Genomic DNA, 17,516 nt, shown 5'->3' with positions numbered 1-17,516 from the left:
GAAAGAAGTCAGTTTTGACAGAGTGTTAAGATCAACCAGAGTGAGGTTTTCTTGTCTCCTAATAAGCCTATTTTTGCACAGGGCTATTCAGAAATGGCCATTCTGAAGCAACGGCTCAGTGGTAACTCCACCATGTAGGTGATCCTTCAACAGACTGCTGAGTGAATGGTATTACATAAAGCCATGGATATTCTCAAGTATAAAGGCAGCAGGAAAACTTTTCTCCACAGAAATTAATGTTTAAATTTTCTTGTCTTGACACCTCCAGCTGTATCAGGTAGAAAAGAGTGGCATCGAGAGCAGCTCCAGCAGTATGTAACACAGCCTGTGGTTTGGCTGTTGACGTGCCACTGCCTGTCCAAGGAGCTGCTGCGGCTGCTGCTGCAGCCTGGTGGCAGAGCCCAGAGGGAGACAGACTTCTGCTTGCTTATGGATTTGTACAAAATCATGCTGCTCTGCTTTCCCACTGCTCGCAGGCTCAGGGTAACAGCAGGTATTTCCCACAGTCCCTGCATCCCTGAGGGGCTCCAGCAGGTCTTTTGGGCTCCGGCTGTGTCCCTGTGCCCCTGCCCGTCTGAACACAGCATTTGCCCTTGCAGCCTCTCAACACCTTCTGAGCCCATCACTGCCCTGTAGCACCTCGGAAGGGGTTTATGTGTCCACCCACTGTGCCCACACAGCCAAAGTGCTCAGACAAGCATGTTCTGGCTGGGTTTTTATGTGCCTGCTGCATACCCAGCAGGAATAGCACCTCAGGGCCACCTCTACTGAGGAACGTGTGTGCAGCCTCCTTTTTCTGTTTCACCCTGGGAGGCAAAGGAGAGTGAACTTTAAATATAATGTTGCAAGTTCAATGCTGCTAAGCAGAGCTTGTCTGATTGCAGATGCAGCTGGAGCTCCTGGCTTAGTCGCAGCACAAGGGAGCTAAGGACAAAAGGTCTTCGTTTCTCTTATGCAGAGACAATTTCTATGGCAGCTGAGGGCAGCATTAGTATTCATGCCTTGGCTGGTCTGGCAGCAAGGCAGCTAACTTGATATTAACTGTGGCACAATGACTGGGTTTCATGGGCTTTTTCTTAATACATATCCCAGGTAGCCAACCAAGTGGCTCTTTATCCTAATTTCTTTGGGGAACTTGCTTTCCCACCCACACCAGCGATGAGCCTTGGGTTTTTCTTGCAATGATGGTGGTTTATTAAGAGCCACAGGCAGATTCCCTGCCTGGCTCATTCGCTGTCATGTTGCAATCGTGTATTGGTTTATTTTTCAGCTGACCAAAGTTCCTCTTAAACTGAAGTCATTTGTGTTTACAAATACTTTATTGTGTAATATACTAAAGCTTTTTCCCAGTGTCTGAACAGGACCATAGATTTGCAGCTGAGACGTTTGCACATTATGTGCATTAGAAAAGTGTTACCCTAAATGACTAATGAAAATTATTTCTGCTCCAGGAAGCAAAATGATGCTGACTGAAAGACAGAAGAGGGTTTATATGGAAACAAGAGTATATTCCCCTTTGCCTGGGCATGCCAAAATGTACCTTCCCCTTCCCCCTTGTTGTGTGTTGTGTGTCTCTGCACAGCACGAGGGTGTGTATGCCAGACCATGTTCCCACAACCTTTCAACCCATTCAGCACAGCAAGTTTCCTGGCTATTTTTGTGTATTCCACTCAATGATTAAGTGCTGAGGACTATGATAATGCATCCTTTCACCACCAGCACCCAGCAGAATGCAGTCTCAGCTGCTCACAGAATGCTTTTCCAGTTATTCTTCCTTAAAAAAAAAAATGGATTATGGATAGGTTATCTTTCTGATCATAAAGGTGTAAACTTGAAGATGTGTTGTTCCTGGCCAAGACTCCAGCTCTTAGTAATCAAGTATTATTCTTGTTGACAATATAATTTCTGCATCTAACTGAAGCCCTTTTCAAGCTGCCTTTGCCTATTCCAAAGTGGCTCATCTGCTTCTTAAGGTTAACCACCTCTGGGTCAAAACAGGGCGGCTATTTAATTATATGAAGCTAGAGCAAGCAGTGGTTTCCTGAACGCCTCTGGTTGTATAGCGGTATTTTAGCTTTCCCTCGACCTCTCAGTCTATTTACCAAATATGCTATAACTCTGCTAATGATTTATCCTTTCTAAAAAAGCCTCTTTCTACTCTGACATCTGCCAGTTTTTCCATTGCTCAGCAAGACTCAGGTGCTGCAATCCTCACTACCACAGCAAAATTTAATTCAATCTCACATTGACTAGGTGTAAGAGTTACCACTGTGGTTCATCAAAATTGTCAGCACCAGAACAGTCTCCCCTTTTCAGGCTGAGATGCTGTGGTACAGCACAAACCAACCATCACAATTGCATCTGCAATATCGACTGACAGCAACCAAGGCACAACACGTCCCTCATGAGTGACCATGGGGCAGCTGATTGACAACTCACAACCCAAATCACCTCTGCTTCACATTGTATCCTGATGAATTTAACAAAAGAAACAGAAAAAGAAATAGAAAAAGAAACAGTAATAGGAAAAAAAAGAAGAAGAAGAAGAAGAAGAAGAAGAAGAAAAAGAAAAAGAAAAAGAAAAAGAAAAAGAAAAAGAAGAAGAAGAAGAAGAAGAAGAAGAAGAAGAAGAAGAAAAAGAAGAAGAAAAAGAAAAAGAAAAAGAAAAAGAAAAAGAAAAAGAAAAAGAAAAAGAAAAAGAAAAAGAAAAAGAAAAAGAAAAAGAAAAAGAAAAAGAAAAAGAAAAAGAAAAAGAAAAAGAAAAAGAAAAAGAAAAAGAAAAAGAAAAAGAAAAAGAAAAAGAAAAAGAAAAAGAAAAAGAAAAAGAAAAAGAAAAAGAAAAAGAAAGAAAGAAGAAAAACAAAAAGAAACTCCATCCCACAGCATCCTGGCAGCAAAACTGAGAAAGTATGGGCAGGTAGTGAGGTGTATTGTTAACTGGTTGAAGGGAAGAAGGCAGAGAGTTGTGATCAATGGGGCAGGATCTAGTTGGAGGCCTGTGTCTAGTGGAGTCCCTCAGGGGTCAGTGCTGGGGCTGGGACTGGTACTCTTCAATCTATTCATTAATGACCTTGATGAGGGAACAGAGGGCACTGACAGCAAGTTTGCTGATGATACTAAACTGGGGGGAGTGGCTGACACACCAGAAGGCTGTGCTGCCATTCAACGAGACCTGGACAGGCTGGAGAGTTGGGTAGGGAGAAATCTAATGAAATTCAACAAGAGCAAGTGTAGAGTCTTGCATCTGGGAAAGAATAACGCCATGTACCAGTACAGGCTGGGGAATGAACTGTTAGAGAGCAGTGTAGGGGAAAGGGACCTGGGGCTGCTGGTGGGCAGCAGGATGAGCATGAGCCAGCAATGTGCCCCCATGGACAAAAAGGCCAATGGCATCCTGGGGTGTATTAGAAGGGCTGTGGGCAGTAGGTTGAGAGAAGTTCTATTCCTCCTCTACTCTGCTTTTGTCAGACCTCATCGGGAATTTTGTGTCTAATTCTAGGTCCCCTCAGTTCAAGAAGGACATGGAGCTGCTGGAGAGAGTTCAGCACAGGGCCACCAAGATGATGAAGGGAGTGAAGCATTTCCCTTATGATGAAAGGCTGAGGGAGCTGGGGCTCTTTAGCTTGGAGGAGACTGAGGAGTGATCTCATTAATATTTGCAAATACGTAAAGGGCAGGTGTCAGGAGGAGCCAGGCTGTTCTCAGTGATGTCCAATGATAGGACAAGGGGCAACGGGTACAAGCTGAGACATAAGAGGTTCCAAAGAAACAGAACGAAAAAACTTCTTCACTGTGAGGGTGAGGGAGCACTGGAACAGGCTGCCCAGATGGGTTGTGGAGTCTCCTTCTCTGGAGACATCCAAAACCCACCTGGACAAGTTCCTCTTTGACCTACTCTAGGTGGTCATGCTCTGGCAGGAAGGCTGGACTAGACGATCTTTCAAGGTCTCTTCCAGCCCTTAAGACTCTGTGATTCTGTGATCACTGACAGAGCCCTGGCACAGGCTGCCCACAGGGGTTGTGGAGTCTCCTTCCTTGGAGGTCTTCAAGACCTGCCTGGACATGTTCCTATGCGACCCGATCTAGGTGAACCTGCTTCTGCAGGGGGGTTGGACTAGATGGTCTCTAAAGGTCCCTTCCAACCCCTACCATTCTATGATTCCATGGTTGAACAAAGTAGGGGAGCAACAGGCACTGTAATGTGGGCAGGATGTGATCAGAAATCTGATCAGAAAGCTTTTGGTTCCCACCTTCTCACTCATCTCCAGGAAATGCCTGAATCCTGGAGGAGTCTTCTTTCCCTGAGCTTCCAGACAGACTCTGCAGTGATGTTTGAAAGCAGGAATTTGTCTTCCAAGGACCTTTGGCACCAGCAAACATTTCATAAGGTCTGATTCACTAAATAGAGCAGAGGTAATCATAGAGAGCCAAAACTGGGATCTGGCCTTGCACAGATCTGCAGAGACACACATTGTCAGGCTCTTGGCTGAAGAGGGCATTGCATTATGCCTCTGGTTTCATTTTTAAAAATAAAAGCAAAACCTCAACTTAGTCCTTCCAAATTACGGTATAAAAATGAATGCCAAAATGGTGCTGTAAAAATATTTGGAATGCTAAAAATAGATTGGTATTTGAATAGCTGTTGAAAGGGGAAGCACTCCCAACCAAACCTGGCACAACCAAAGCCATTTATTTTCTATACTCTTATTTTCAAACAGGTTCAGCACACAGAGCAATCACTTCCTCATAGAGTCTTTGTAAACCCAGGTATCACCAATGGCAGTTCCCAGTGTAACTGTAGCTGGGTTCCCCCTGCTGTCACCTGCCTTCCTGGCAGGGCATCCAGTCCTGGCATTGTCGTCATCAAACTGGAAACTTTTTTTCACCAAAGGAAACTATGAAGGTTGAGTTAACAAGCACAAAAATCTCACCTCAGAAAACACTATCATACTCAAACTGAAGCCTCTGAAACTCTTCTATGTTATTTTAAAGGCAGAACTTACCGACTTATCAAATCATCAGACAGATCAATGCATGAAAACATTTGCTGCTTTCTCAGTGCCCTGTGTTCGTTCACTTGCACATTGCTCATTTTCCACCACTGAAGTCACACTGTGGTAAATCAAACGTTAATATGTAAGTCTCTGCAGCATCCTATCTCAGCAAAATAATGATACCTTAGAAGCATGTTTTTCCAGCTCAACTAGAAGTACCAATGTATTTTTTATACCTCTACAAATCAATATTCATTTTATATATACGAGATACCTGCAGCACTTCTTACGAATGCGCTTCGAAGGGCCAGAGTACAGGGGAAGCAGAAGGCACATGTTATGCAGAGGGGAATTGATGCCAAAAGGAGTGATGAAGACAGTGTTGTGCAAAGCCAATAGGGAGGCAGAAAAGAAGTGGATAATTTTTTGTATTGTCTGATTTAATCCTCTAACCATTTGTACCACATCACTAGCAAGAAAGCGCTGCCAGTAGATTTCAAATGTCTTCCATGGTGTTCTACATGACCATGTTTGTGTGTGGGTCTCTGAATAAAATCTCCTCTGCAGCAGACTGCAACTATCAGCTTCACACTTTTTCAAGGCAAAAAGCTTCACCTTTGTTCTATCTTGCCAGTTTGCCTCACTTAAACTAGGCCTGGCTTTGTGATTACTGCCTGAGGTGGTTTCTCTGTGTGCTAGAAGAATAATTTCAAAAGGCTTACTTGTTCTAAAGTGCACCAGAGGAATGCAGGGAAGTGCACTGCCAAGGGAAAAGATAAATAGTGCAAACAAAAAGAGCAGTTTAATCTTGCTCAGCTGTATCTCAGCTGCAATTCCACTTTCTCTGTGAAGCTTTGACACGGTCACCCACCATGCAAGCAGTCAGCTAGGAAGTGCAGTTTGCAGTAGCACCAGCCCCACCTTGAAACAGAAAGACTGAAACACCCTCAGAAAAAGAAAATATTTGCTTACTCAGCCATAATATACAAGATTTTCCTCTACCATGGTTGCAAATGGTTGGTAACTTCTTACATTTCTGTATCTATCACATACAGACGTGGTCCGTGTTCAGACTTCTCACAGCTAATGACTTTTGCTTAGCAAGCCTGTGAATGAGTCACCAGATCCCCCAGCTCAAGCACAGCGTACTGCTTCATGCTAGGCACAGCCCAAGAAACCAAGGCAGTAGGGTGGCTATATACCTGAAGATGCCTGCAGGACCAGAGGCTTGAGTTGAGCCTTCTTCTTGATGGCAGCAAGTTCTTTGCAAGGTTATTTGACTTTTTTTTGTCCTTGTTTCTCCTCCTTTGTAATGAGGTTGTTTCTTTCCATTTCATCTGATGCTGGTGGCATCTCCCACTTGCAAAACGCTTTAAAGTCACTGTGTAGAGAGATATCTACAGAGATGCATTTTACAGTCCCAGGGTAACTGGTGGAATGAGGAGAAAATATATTGCCCTCCAAATCCCAAGAGTTAATGTAACAACAGGCTTCCTGTCTCAGAGCTGGGGATGCCAAAACAATGCTTCACAGTGAACTTTCCTTCTTTCTGGCATCTCGCTGTGGATGAGAGGAGGGGAAACACATGAAAGGATCACCACAGTAGGGCCTTTAAATAATATTTTGTCCAATAAATATCTTAAGGCAATAAAAAGGAGTTTGCTTCACAGTATGATTTCTTTATGATGGACATTTTATTATACTGGTTCAGGTTTGCTGAAGCTGCCCAGAAAAAGTTGCACAGTCCAAATAAACAGCTGCTTAATCATTAAAAAACTCTTGCTCTTTGCGTGATCTTGCAGTGCTCCCAGAAGCCACCCAACAAAGCAGGCTTGGACCAGGGAATCCCTCCCTGCAGCCCTCATCCACAGCAGATCCAGTCCCAGTGCTCCTGGGAGGCATTCTGGCCCTGGCAGACTTGTGGGTTGCCAAGCAGCAGTGTGAGCACTGCTGTGCCTGCACCTTGGACTTTACTTTTATTGTCACTGCTGTTACCAGAACCTACACATTGACCAAAATATTAGGTTTCCTTTCTGCAGCATAGCAGCCTGGAAAAACATGGGCTTATTTCAGATAAAGCCCAAAGAGGTGAATGATTTGAGGTGCGTCACAGCTGATTAACAAAAATCCTTAAGTAAGAATAAGCCTCCACTTTGAGCTACTTTGAAATAACCTTTAGCACAAATGTCTCTCTAGGCTTGGGATATCCAAATTCAAAGCAGATGGGTCCTAAGGGCTCTTTCCCCTGCTCTCTTATACCTCCTCTGTATCTTTTTGTCATGATGTATTTGCATTTAAAAGTAACAAAGGGAGAAAAATTACACCTTGTGGGAAGTTCAGCTCTGTTCACACGATCTGCTTGCTTTTTTTAGCGTGATGTTTCCTGTACGCTCAGGGAGGTCAGTTGCTGTTTCTGGCAAAGTAAGTTCCCAGCAGAGAAGGGCACACAGGAGAAAAGGGAGCACAGGATGGGCAGTTTATGGACAAGTAGCTAAGTAGCCCTTGTCATCCCAAGAGGAGAGAGGGAGTCAAAGGGAAGTTTTTTTCGTGCAGAAATCCCCTTTTCTTTGGCCTCCTGAGAAGCTGGTGCAGTGAGCAGAGCATCTTTCACCACAAACCCATGCCTCAGAGATGCAGCTGTTGATTTCAAGTGTGAGGGTGAAAGGAAGATTGCAGCCTGCTTGGCCTGCCACCTTCAGCTGCAATGGCATGGCTGAGGAGAGTGGCACTTCAGGACAGCTCTCCTCACCCCTTTCTGGAGGTGAAGCTCTGGGTAGTGCCTTCCAGCACACAGAGGCACCCAGGGGAGGGGGGAGCAGCAGAGCCCAGTGTCCTGCATAGTTCCATTCCTTCTGTGACATTTGGAGTTACCAGCCTTTTGCAACATCCCCAGATTGAGGTGGAAGGGCAGAGGACATCCCTCCTCATTCTTTCCTCCAGCAGCACCAGGTATGTTTTAGCTCCTGGGTGTCTGAACCAGGCTGGGAGCTGCTCCTGTTGAGGAGGCCTCCTGCCCACGCTGCTGGCAGCAGCCACGGTCATTCTTTCCGTGTGATAAATATGGTAACAGAGTTTGCACAAGGTCAGAGCTGGGAATAAATTCCATTGCTCAAATAGGAGAGAGCTAAGTTTCATTCACTCGCTGCTGTTCCAGCTCCATGTCAACGCCATTCGTTAAGGGTGACCTATTACGGGTGACCTAGAGGCTGCCCTGGAAACCAAATTCACTTACTGTCTCTCCTGCAAGCTTGCAAAAGCAGCTTGGGTACAGCCAGTGCCCGAGTACACCAGCTGCATTTGCTCCTAGCTGGGCTGGTGGTGCCTGCATGGGCTGCACAGGTTCGGGCAATGGTGAGGGCAGAAAAAGGAAGGCCAGGCACAGCGTGCTTAATTGCTACGAGAGCTGCCTGTGCATGGCCATGTGGACCCAGCTGAGGTGGCAGGGTGCTGCCTTTTCTGCATCCAGAGGTCTACTACTTGCTCCCAGGCTCAGTGAAGCTGAGAGCCCAGCACTGTCAGGCAGTGGCCCCACAGCCCCTGCAACACGTGCCCCATTCCCCAGAGGCTCCACTTGGCTCCAGCGAGAAAATCTCTTTCCATGCATCTGGACATTGCAAATAGGTCTAATTGCATGCCAAAAAACTATCAGTTGGAAACTGTGCTAATAGATGCATAAAGAAGCAGAATCAAGATCTGTCATTTCAACAGTCCTGAGCACTTACTTTTGTAACTCAAAAAAGGGAGTAAAAGGACATTAAATATTCAATGTGTGGTACATGTTAAACAGAGCAATCACATATTGAAGACCATTAATCTCTCTCTGCTACTCATTTTTCCCAGATCACATAGAAAAAACGTATTTTGGAATATCTGAAACATGTAAGTGCTGTCCAGACTAATAAATTATGGACAAATCAGCTGTCTGTATGAGTAACAACTGTTTGGTGAACATGCGAGAGGAAAAGATCCGAGCGCAGCTGATGGCCTTTACGCAGTCCTGAGTAGGAGGTTACCTAACAAATGCACGTTTTATTTGAATGATGAATCTGCCTCATATCTGTGCACCAGCATTTGAGATCTGCTTGGATTTGCCCTGCAGTTGGAGTTAAATTAGTATTTATACACATTTACCTCTGGTTGAATAGTCAAGAGTGTCATTTCAGGTAATGATGTTTTGACTAGGGGGAATACACCATGGAATAACTAAACAGCTTTCTGCACTATCAGACAATAGATCATATTGGGCGATGAGAATTCAAATCTTAAGGATGTATCAAGTGAAGGTGAATCAGGCTGCTTCATCCTCATGCTGGGTTGGGTACTCAAGGAAATCATTCTCTGTCTTTGAAACGTTCTGTCTTTGAACATTCCTTCCTAAACTGTTCCCATTCACTACTTTAATTTTGAGAATTCAGAGAATAATATTCTCACACTCTAATATACGGATGAAGAAGGAAAATGTGTTTTCAGGATGGAATGTGGTATAATTTACACACGGAAACTAACACTGAAAACTGACCTCTGAAATCTGATAGCTCTCCATGGTACAAATGTAGAGTTGCTGTAGTCTCAGTATGCAGAAGCAAGTTCTAAGACTTCAGAAGAACAAAGCAGCTTACAGTCATTTCCAGTTCTCCTCAAACAGATTACTGCATTTTTTTATTGTCATCTGTATGTGCATCACCAACAAAAGGTAATTCCTGCCCTAAGGAATTGTCAAATTTAGTTAAAGACTGGTGAAAGTACAATATAGTACAGGTAAGCCACTTCCATATTTAGAAGCATCCAATTAAACTTGAAAATATACATGCAGAATCCTCTGGTACCTTGTATTTATACAGATAGGCCTGCTGTACCTGAGTTAGGTGAAACTGTGTGTCCAGCACACCTCAGCAATGCTTGCGGATGGCTTTTGCCCCATGTTCCTTCAGCATTTTTCTGGGGGCCCTCAGACCAATTTGAAATCTGTGCACTGTTTGTTTTCATTTTAGGCTCCCTCAATGACCACATCGTTTGTTCACTGGCAGCACACTTGAAAGGCTCCATTGCTCCAGGTTTTTTTTTACTTACAGGCTCTCCAAGATCTTTTTGGATGACAAGTTGATAGCTTCACAGCAGGTTGTAAAGCAGGCTAGTAGGGTTCACCTCTGATGAAGGTGGTAAGAGGGTTGGTGTTAAGGCTAGCTTGGGAGAGTGTAAACAAAGTTATCTTCACAGGAAGTAAACAGATCCTTCTCTTGGCTCAGGAGAAGGGCAAGAATTATGGCTGAATTAACTTTCTCTGTTTGCATCACTACGGACTTAATGTGTTTGTAGAACAAGTTTAAAGAGACACTTGGATGTTTACAAAGATCTTCCTTCTGTTTTCTGTTCTAAATACATTCTTCTTTGAAATATTGAGCCTTGAGCCAAACGTATAAGTCTTTAGTGAGAATTTTACCTAAATAATAAAATGAATGATGGCTTCAGGTTTGGGCCCTGGATAACAAAAAATGTCCTTCCTGTGGCAGCGCAAAATAATCCATTGATATGAAGCATCTAAGTGGTCACTGATACAATAAATTGTTTCATAAATCCCTGACCATTGATCTTCCAAATGCTTAGTAGTTTGCAACAGATATATTGCATGCTTCAGAAAGTCCTTAATTTATGCACTTTTTCCAATACAAGTATTCAAATCTCTCACATGATTAATACTTGTTTTTAAGACAAAGCCATTAGAAGGAGTGAAGTTAGCTGGCCTAAAGCATGATGTCTCTCTCCTGGGAAGATGTTCTGGAGGAACAAAGGGCACTTCTGACATATCTGTCCAGAGGCAGAAACAGCTTGGCTCTCCTCTCAGGGGAATAGCACCAAAATATTCCTGTTGCATCACTTACTTCAATAAATCGTCCTCACGCTCATGACATACTGGGTGATACTAATGTTGCTGACTCAAACTGACCCAGTTTGGTGTAGCAGGATATCCTTACAGTTATCAGGGCCTGGCTCATGTACATTACTGAAAGTTAAATAACAGTGAGCTAGAGTGCTACATTGAAACTCCTGTCGATGACTGCTCCTAGGGAAATATCTTCTCTACTGTTTCCCTTCAGAAACCTCTATTGTGGAGAAGGTTTTCTCCTCCTGGATACTGTATACCTACACAAATACAAGTGATCAGTAGAGATGATCCCAGAGGAAAAAAAGTCCCATGTAATCTGCTGAATTTTATTACTTTATTGAATTTGGTGTTCCTTTCCTAAGTCTCATGCAGATATTCAGACAGGATCCACTGGATGTTATCAAGGAAGACAAAACATTTCAAAAGTCTTAAACATACTCTTTTTCCCTCTATGTTATTGAAGGACAAGATAGATTAGAGCGTATTTCCCTAAGCTAGGTTTGAGTTAATAAAGCTGATGTACACTTAAGGATGAATTTGTGAAGATCAGTACCTCCTGTCCCTAAATTAACCCACTGTCTCTGTGCAACGTCTAGAATTGTAATAACAAGGCATTTTTCTGGCCAGGAGAACCAAAGTGACTTTTAAACAAAACTGAAATAATCTATTTCTCAAATAAATTGGAGGGAGAAAAAAAAAGGTGGGTAGCTGTATTTATCTAAAATCCAGAAAAGGAATTATTCTTAAATTGTCCAATTTGTTTCCTTAGATGTTCTTCCTCTTCCCTCATGTATTTTGTAGAGGAACAAAGCTCTTATCTTGGGCGTTTTAAATCCCACAAACTCACCAACAATGCAGTGCTCAGCCCTGTGACATCTTAATCTCCTGCATGGCTCCAACATCTCATTAGTGAGATACCCTTTATTACAGAGCAGCGACTTTTGAAGTTGCAAGAAATCCCTGTAAGCTGATGGGATACTTTTTTAAAATCACTATTGAAATCTGCTGTTCTAACCATCCAGGGCAAACTGTGAGGGGGGTGTATGGGACTGGCTATACTTCCCCTTGTGAGGTGCAGCACTCTACTTCATCTTCTGCAGCTCTGCAAAGCCCATGTGACTGAGGATCTCTCCAGCAGAACTGAAGCCTAGTTCTGTTGCATCAAGAAGCCTGACAGAGCCTTTAAAAAGAAGGCCAGAAAATGTATGCATTATTTTTTCTACCATGCTAGTGACCACAGCTTTATGCAAGAACAAAAGGAAGGAAGTGAAGAAAGTGGGTTGCCGTGCTCTCTCACACCAGCAACTTTCTGCAGCTTCTCAGGCCAGTGAGAAGGGGATCTCAGATGTGCTATGATAGGTAAATACAGGGCTGAGTGCATCAGGGGTATCAAGGGCAATATTAACCATATCCCAGGGTGTCTCTCTGTCTTTCTGGTTCAGACCTCATATGCAAACATCGGATGTATCAACAAATAAATACGTCATATGTCAGTGCCACGACTATGTTTCCAAATGACGTGGAGCAGGATAGGTGTTTGCCAAGTAGCTGCCCAAAGTTGTGTTTGTTTTATGAGCCAGATTTAGCTGTACACAGCTCACACTGATATAAGACTTACCTACTGTATGCCACAGCTAAATTAATTGCTCGTGCTTATCAGCTAAGTAGTTTGCAGTTCTATTTCTCCTGACTTAAGACACATTTATAATCAGATGGAGCTGGTGCACAGATGGCATTTTCTTCATCAGTGTGCCTGATCCTTGAAGAGAAAGCAGTTTGTCGATTTTTACAAAGAAATCCTAATGTTACCTGGTTTTCCACAGTAATGGAGCATCTCTCTCAGACTTTCCCACACTTTTATGGCTCTGGGACAGGTGTCTATTCATCAGACCTTGCACAGCTAAATCCCTTCTGTGGGCAAGAGCCTTTCTTTCCACAAAGAGATTTAATTTCATCCTAAAAACTAAACAGGCACTGGTTTCCAATTAAATGGCCAAGACTCCATCCTCAAAAGTTTTCACCTTGTGCTGCAAATCCCACTTTTCCTTGCTGCCAGCACTGCTAGTCCCAGGATGGTGCCTGCCAGTTTCCTGGTGGTCCTGACAGGGAAGAAAGAAATGAGGAGAGAGTTGTGAGGGTCCCCCCCAGCACTGGGTGCATTTTGGCTGTTCTCATTTTAAGTTCAAAGCCTTCTACATGGCAGCTGAACGGGAGGCTTTCCAAAATCTACAGGAGGCTGGGAAGGAATCCAGCATTACAAGGACTATCCTGATGGAAACAGAACTGGCAAATAAGCATATGTGAAACATACTCCATTTTGTCAAAAGCAGAGACACTGTTTTCCCAACAAACACCCTACCCATTTGGAAAAGAACAGTTGCTACCTGTCTCTGTGAATATGAGCCTTTCTGCTCAGTCAAAAAGAGATTAAAGCAAGCAATCCCTCCTCCCTACACTTTACATTGTTCCTACCTGTTGTTGCCTTTTCAGTGCTGGCACCGTTTTTTTCAAGATGGTATTTTTCTAACATCGTAGACCTACAAACCAGAATAGCATCAGGCAAATGAGTTCATTTGAAGGGATACAGATTTATCATAAGTTTTATAGGACTGGGCCTCATACTTCTCCTTGAAGTCCTTGCAACAATTTCTCTCCTGCCGAATCTCTTTCTGTCTAGATCCTGCTCCTACATTCAGACTCCATTTCCTGTGGCTTTGGTTTGGCTGGGGCTTGTGCTCTTTCTTCTTTCTTAATCCCTCAACTTTCTTCTGCTGTATTTTTTTTGCCTCTCAAGCTCATAATAGCATTTCTGTAATCAGACTTCTGCACAGCACTTAAATGGTAACACTGCAGGTCTGTCTCAGAGCGTTAGTTTGCAAGCATGGGAAGAGGCAGAGAAAAAACTTCTATGTCTAAATCCTATAATTTAAAATACTATAATGGATGCTGTTCACTGAAAGTCCTTTAAAAGGAAAGGTGGTGGTGTCAAAATTATGGTATTTCAAGTGTCATACACATTTCAAGCATGGGCTTCATAAGTCACAGAAGTCACAGATTGGCACTAAAATCAGTGCCTCCTCAACTTTCTTCAGAAGCAAAGAGGCTAACTTTTTCCTAGTCTGCCCTTCCCTTTCTCCAGCAGCTGCAATATTACCAGTAGTGATTCAGTGGAGCAAGAGGGTCCTGTTTTGTGTATCTCAGTGAAAAGCCCAAGGACAGAGCAAGCCAGTGTTTCTGGCAGCACAGCCACATGATAATTAAACATCCCTGGCTATGTATCCGTAGGTGCAGGAATGACATACTTTCCTGGTGAGTTGGCAGGGGCAGGTAATAAAGCTTGCATGCTTATGCATCCATTATGAAGAGCCTCTCCTCCTGAAGGAATGCTGTAGTATACATGGAAATGAGTCTGTGGTCACCCAGCACTTCGCAGGTATCCAGCTGTGCGCTCAGCAGACACATGGAGCATGCAAAGCCAGAGTGCATCTCCCAGGCAGAATCCAAATATTCTTGTTTAGAGAAGCAGGATCCTTTTAGTCTGAGCAAAGAGAAGGCCCATTTGCTTTTAGCAGCATTTGGGCCTCAGAACAAAGACATTTCTCATTGTCTTCAAAGAAAGACAATTACACATTTATATACAAGTCTCCAAAGATTTTTTTTCCCTCCATCTAAAAATCCTCCTGATCACTTCACAACTTTCTTAGCCAATATTTCATTGATTACTGTTGCTATAACTCCTCCTAAACAGATAAAATACTTCAAGTGCTTTAGAGAAATGTCCCCTCTGCACTGACGTGTGTAGAAATGCCTCTCATACCTTCTGGATCTAGCTTATCTTTCCCAAGGGCTGAAGCATGACAATCCTTTGCTATTCTTTTCCCTGACATTTAGAATGGTGCTCCTGCCTTTCTCAAAGGATGAGGGAGGGCAGAATCTTCCTCCCTACATTTTGCTGAAGTTATAGTATTTTGGATAGGTTATTAGTGTTAATGTTATTAATTGGTTTAGAATATTTTTAATTGTCTTATAATATTTATGGACTTTATTGTGAACCATCTAACTACTTTCTTCAGGCATACTTCCTTTGAAGTAAGGGATACAAGCATAAATGCTTGAAATCTCAGGAGCTGGTAGGGTTTAGAATGCATGTGACGATGATTAGCATTTCCTTCAGGAACTTCAAGTTTCTGGGATATTCTTAACATGGGACTCTCGCATCCCTCAGACACTCAAAACTCCCAGATCTAGGAAAGTTACAGTCCAGCCAAGTCCACTTATTCCCACAGTTCACTTTCTGTACCTCATTCAAAAAGTGATCCAGGATTTCTCTTCAAAGCTTCAGCATCCCCACACACTGAAAAAGAAACCATTCAGAAAATAACCATCATTCTCACTTAAGTGCATGCAGGACTCTGAGAGGGATTATATGGCAATAAGGAAATATTTCTGTGCAAAAAAACAATCAAGGAAAGAAAGTAAAAAACAATGTAATAAAAATGAGACCAGCAGCTCCATCTGACTCCAAACAAGATTCCAAGGACTTCACGGATTCATCCATGCTTATGAGTTCTGCTAGTTTAATTATGCTAACACAGAGCAGCATAATGGCTTTCTGGCACAGTAGCAATTATACTGGTACAGTTTAGTCCAGCTACACATGGGGTATACTGGCATACGTTTTTTAGTAGCTCTGTATGCACAATAGTTTTCAATGGCTATAAATACACATTTCAACAGAAAAATAACACTCTTGTTAGTAAAACCTCATCATCAACTTGGGATAAGTCCCAAATAAAGTCACTTTACTTGAACTTAGTTATTTTCTATCACTTCTGGGATTTTTCTTTGGAGATCTCCTTATCACAACCCACCTTTGTCTTCCCTGTTGTGCTTCTGTATGTGTTTCCACAGCTTCTAAACCTCTTCCCAGGTTTGATTCCAGGCTGGACTCCTGCCAATCTTCTTGCAACACTTCCAGAAAATTCCAGTTTTCCTTCCCACAGTCACTTCCTCTTCTTTCCTATCAGATGGGTTAACAAACCAGCTGCAGCTGCAGTAGCAGGAGCTGCAATATGAGCCCAGTTATTCCAGTAGGATAGGTGGGTATTAGGCAATACTGTTACCTGCTTATTCCTCCATCTTCCTAGAGGAAGACAGGGAATAAATGCAATTTGAGAGAGGTATCATATTAATTCTCACCATCAGACTGCCTTACCAGTCTTTTTTCCATTGCAAAGAGGTTTCCTTAAGTACAGATCTTGTTTTTCCCCATGCAAGTTCTCTCTGAGGCTGTTGCACATTTAGATTTATCAGATATTTGAATTAGAAATTAAAAGCCACCCCACAAAACTGGATAAGGTACCTATGTGTGTACATCCATCTTCCCTACAGCTTCTCTAGTAGCAGCAACATAATTACTTCCAACCACAGGAGATCACTATTGGAATAACTCCTGCATGCTTTCTGAAAGGAGTCAGCATCCCCTCAGCCCCTGTACACACATTAACGTGTCCTCCTCTGAGGTAACTATAAGCTGGAGGCAAAAAAGGGGGAGAATCTTCCATCTGAAGGAAAAACTGCTACCACCTCTGGGTGCACGTCTTCGTGTCACAGCTGGCACCGGCAGTTTGAAGAGGAGTTTGAGAGCCCAGGCTTGTCTATTAAAAAAGAGTCTGAAGAACCGTCTGTCTACGTTAACTATAGTTTGACTGGCCAGGGAGGTGTCTTGCCAGTCTTTGGACTCATAACCTCGAGGATTATGTGTCTGTTCGTTGTGTCAGTTTGCAGAAGCATTTGGATTTTCAGAGGGAAAGCATGAGAAGGGCATTGGAAGCTGCCTGAACTTCACTGATGTCCTCCTTGCAGATGAGGTAGGTACCAGGCTGCTATAAAACATCACTCAGGGAAGTAGTTTGCAACTCCAGCCAAGAAAATTCACTTTCACCTGAAACATTTTCAAGCTTTTATCTCTGGGAGCTGCGGAAGCAAAAGACGGTACAGTGCTGAGTACCGTGGGTCAGGGTTTTGATCCCTGATTACTTCCTATAAGTCATTTAAACAACCTAGCAACAAACCAAGGAAAGAACCTGACATGGCTATTAAAGAACAAAAAAAGCCAAGCTTTGAAATCTGACTTCCTTCATATTTACTACATTTGAGTGAGAACAGACAGACTACAAAACACACGGTGGTAGGGGAAGGAAACTGAAACCCTACATTGACTCAAACATTAGCCTGAATCCTGCAGTGACCCAGTTCACAAAGATTAAAAGCACCACAATCCTTGAACTAATGAAGTTGGTAAGTGGCTAGGATTTAATGAGGGTGTGATACTTGGGTCACATTTTGTGTACTTCTTGCAATAAAGAGAAACTCTTTGTTTAACTGATTAATTTATTTTTCTCCCCTTTTTCTCAGCGTGTCTGGAACTAGCACTTACACTCTAGTGCATCTTGATCCTGGCAACAGTTCTGAAAGGGACACTAAATGATAGTAGCAGTACAGAAATGGCCTTTCTCCCATCAGCTGCCCTTTTTTACTGTTTACACTGTAAGCTGTTTAACTAGGGCAGGGACAATTTATTTTTATGGATTGGCATGTTGGATTCAAAGCACAGCTCCTGTATTTCACTGGGACCA

At 43.0% G+C, this 17,516-nt stretch overlaps 1 long non-coding RNA gene across 1 annotated transcript; it reads right to left on the bottom strand.

Annotated features, from left to right (window-relative positions):
* Nucleotides 1-13,361: 13,361 nt before the first annotated feature.
* LOC133629141 (uncharacterized) lies at nucleotides 13,362-15,894 on the bottom strand. The gene is made up of 4 exons (XR_009820967.1): nucleotides 15,750-15,894; nucleotides 15,179-15,232; nucleotides 14,181-14,416; nucleotides 13,362-13,415 (listed from the first exon to the last, which is right to left on the bottom strand). It is a non-coding gene; the product is annotated as an uncharacterized LOC133629141 (long non-coding RNA).
* Nucleotides 15,895-17,516: the final 1,622 nt, after the last annotated feature.

Source organism: Colius striatus, unplaced genomic scaffold (assembly GCF_028858725.1).
Source record: "Colius striatus isolate bColStr4 unplaced genomic scaffold, bColStr4.1.hap1 scaffold_184, whole genome shotgun sequence".
Classification (NCBI taxonomy): Eukaryota; Metazoa; Chordata; class Aves; order Coliiformes; family Coliidae; genus Colius; species Colius striatus.
This window is presented reverse-complemented; position numbering and strand designations above follow the sequence as displayed.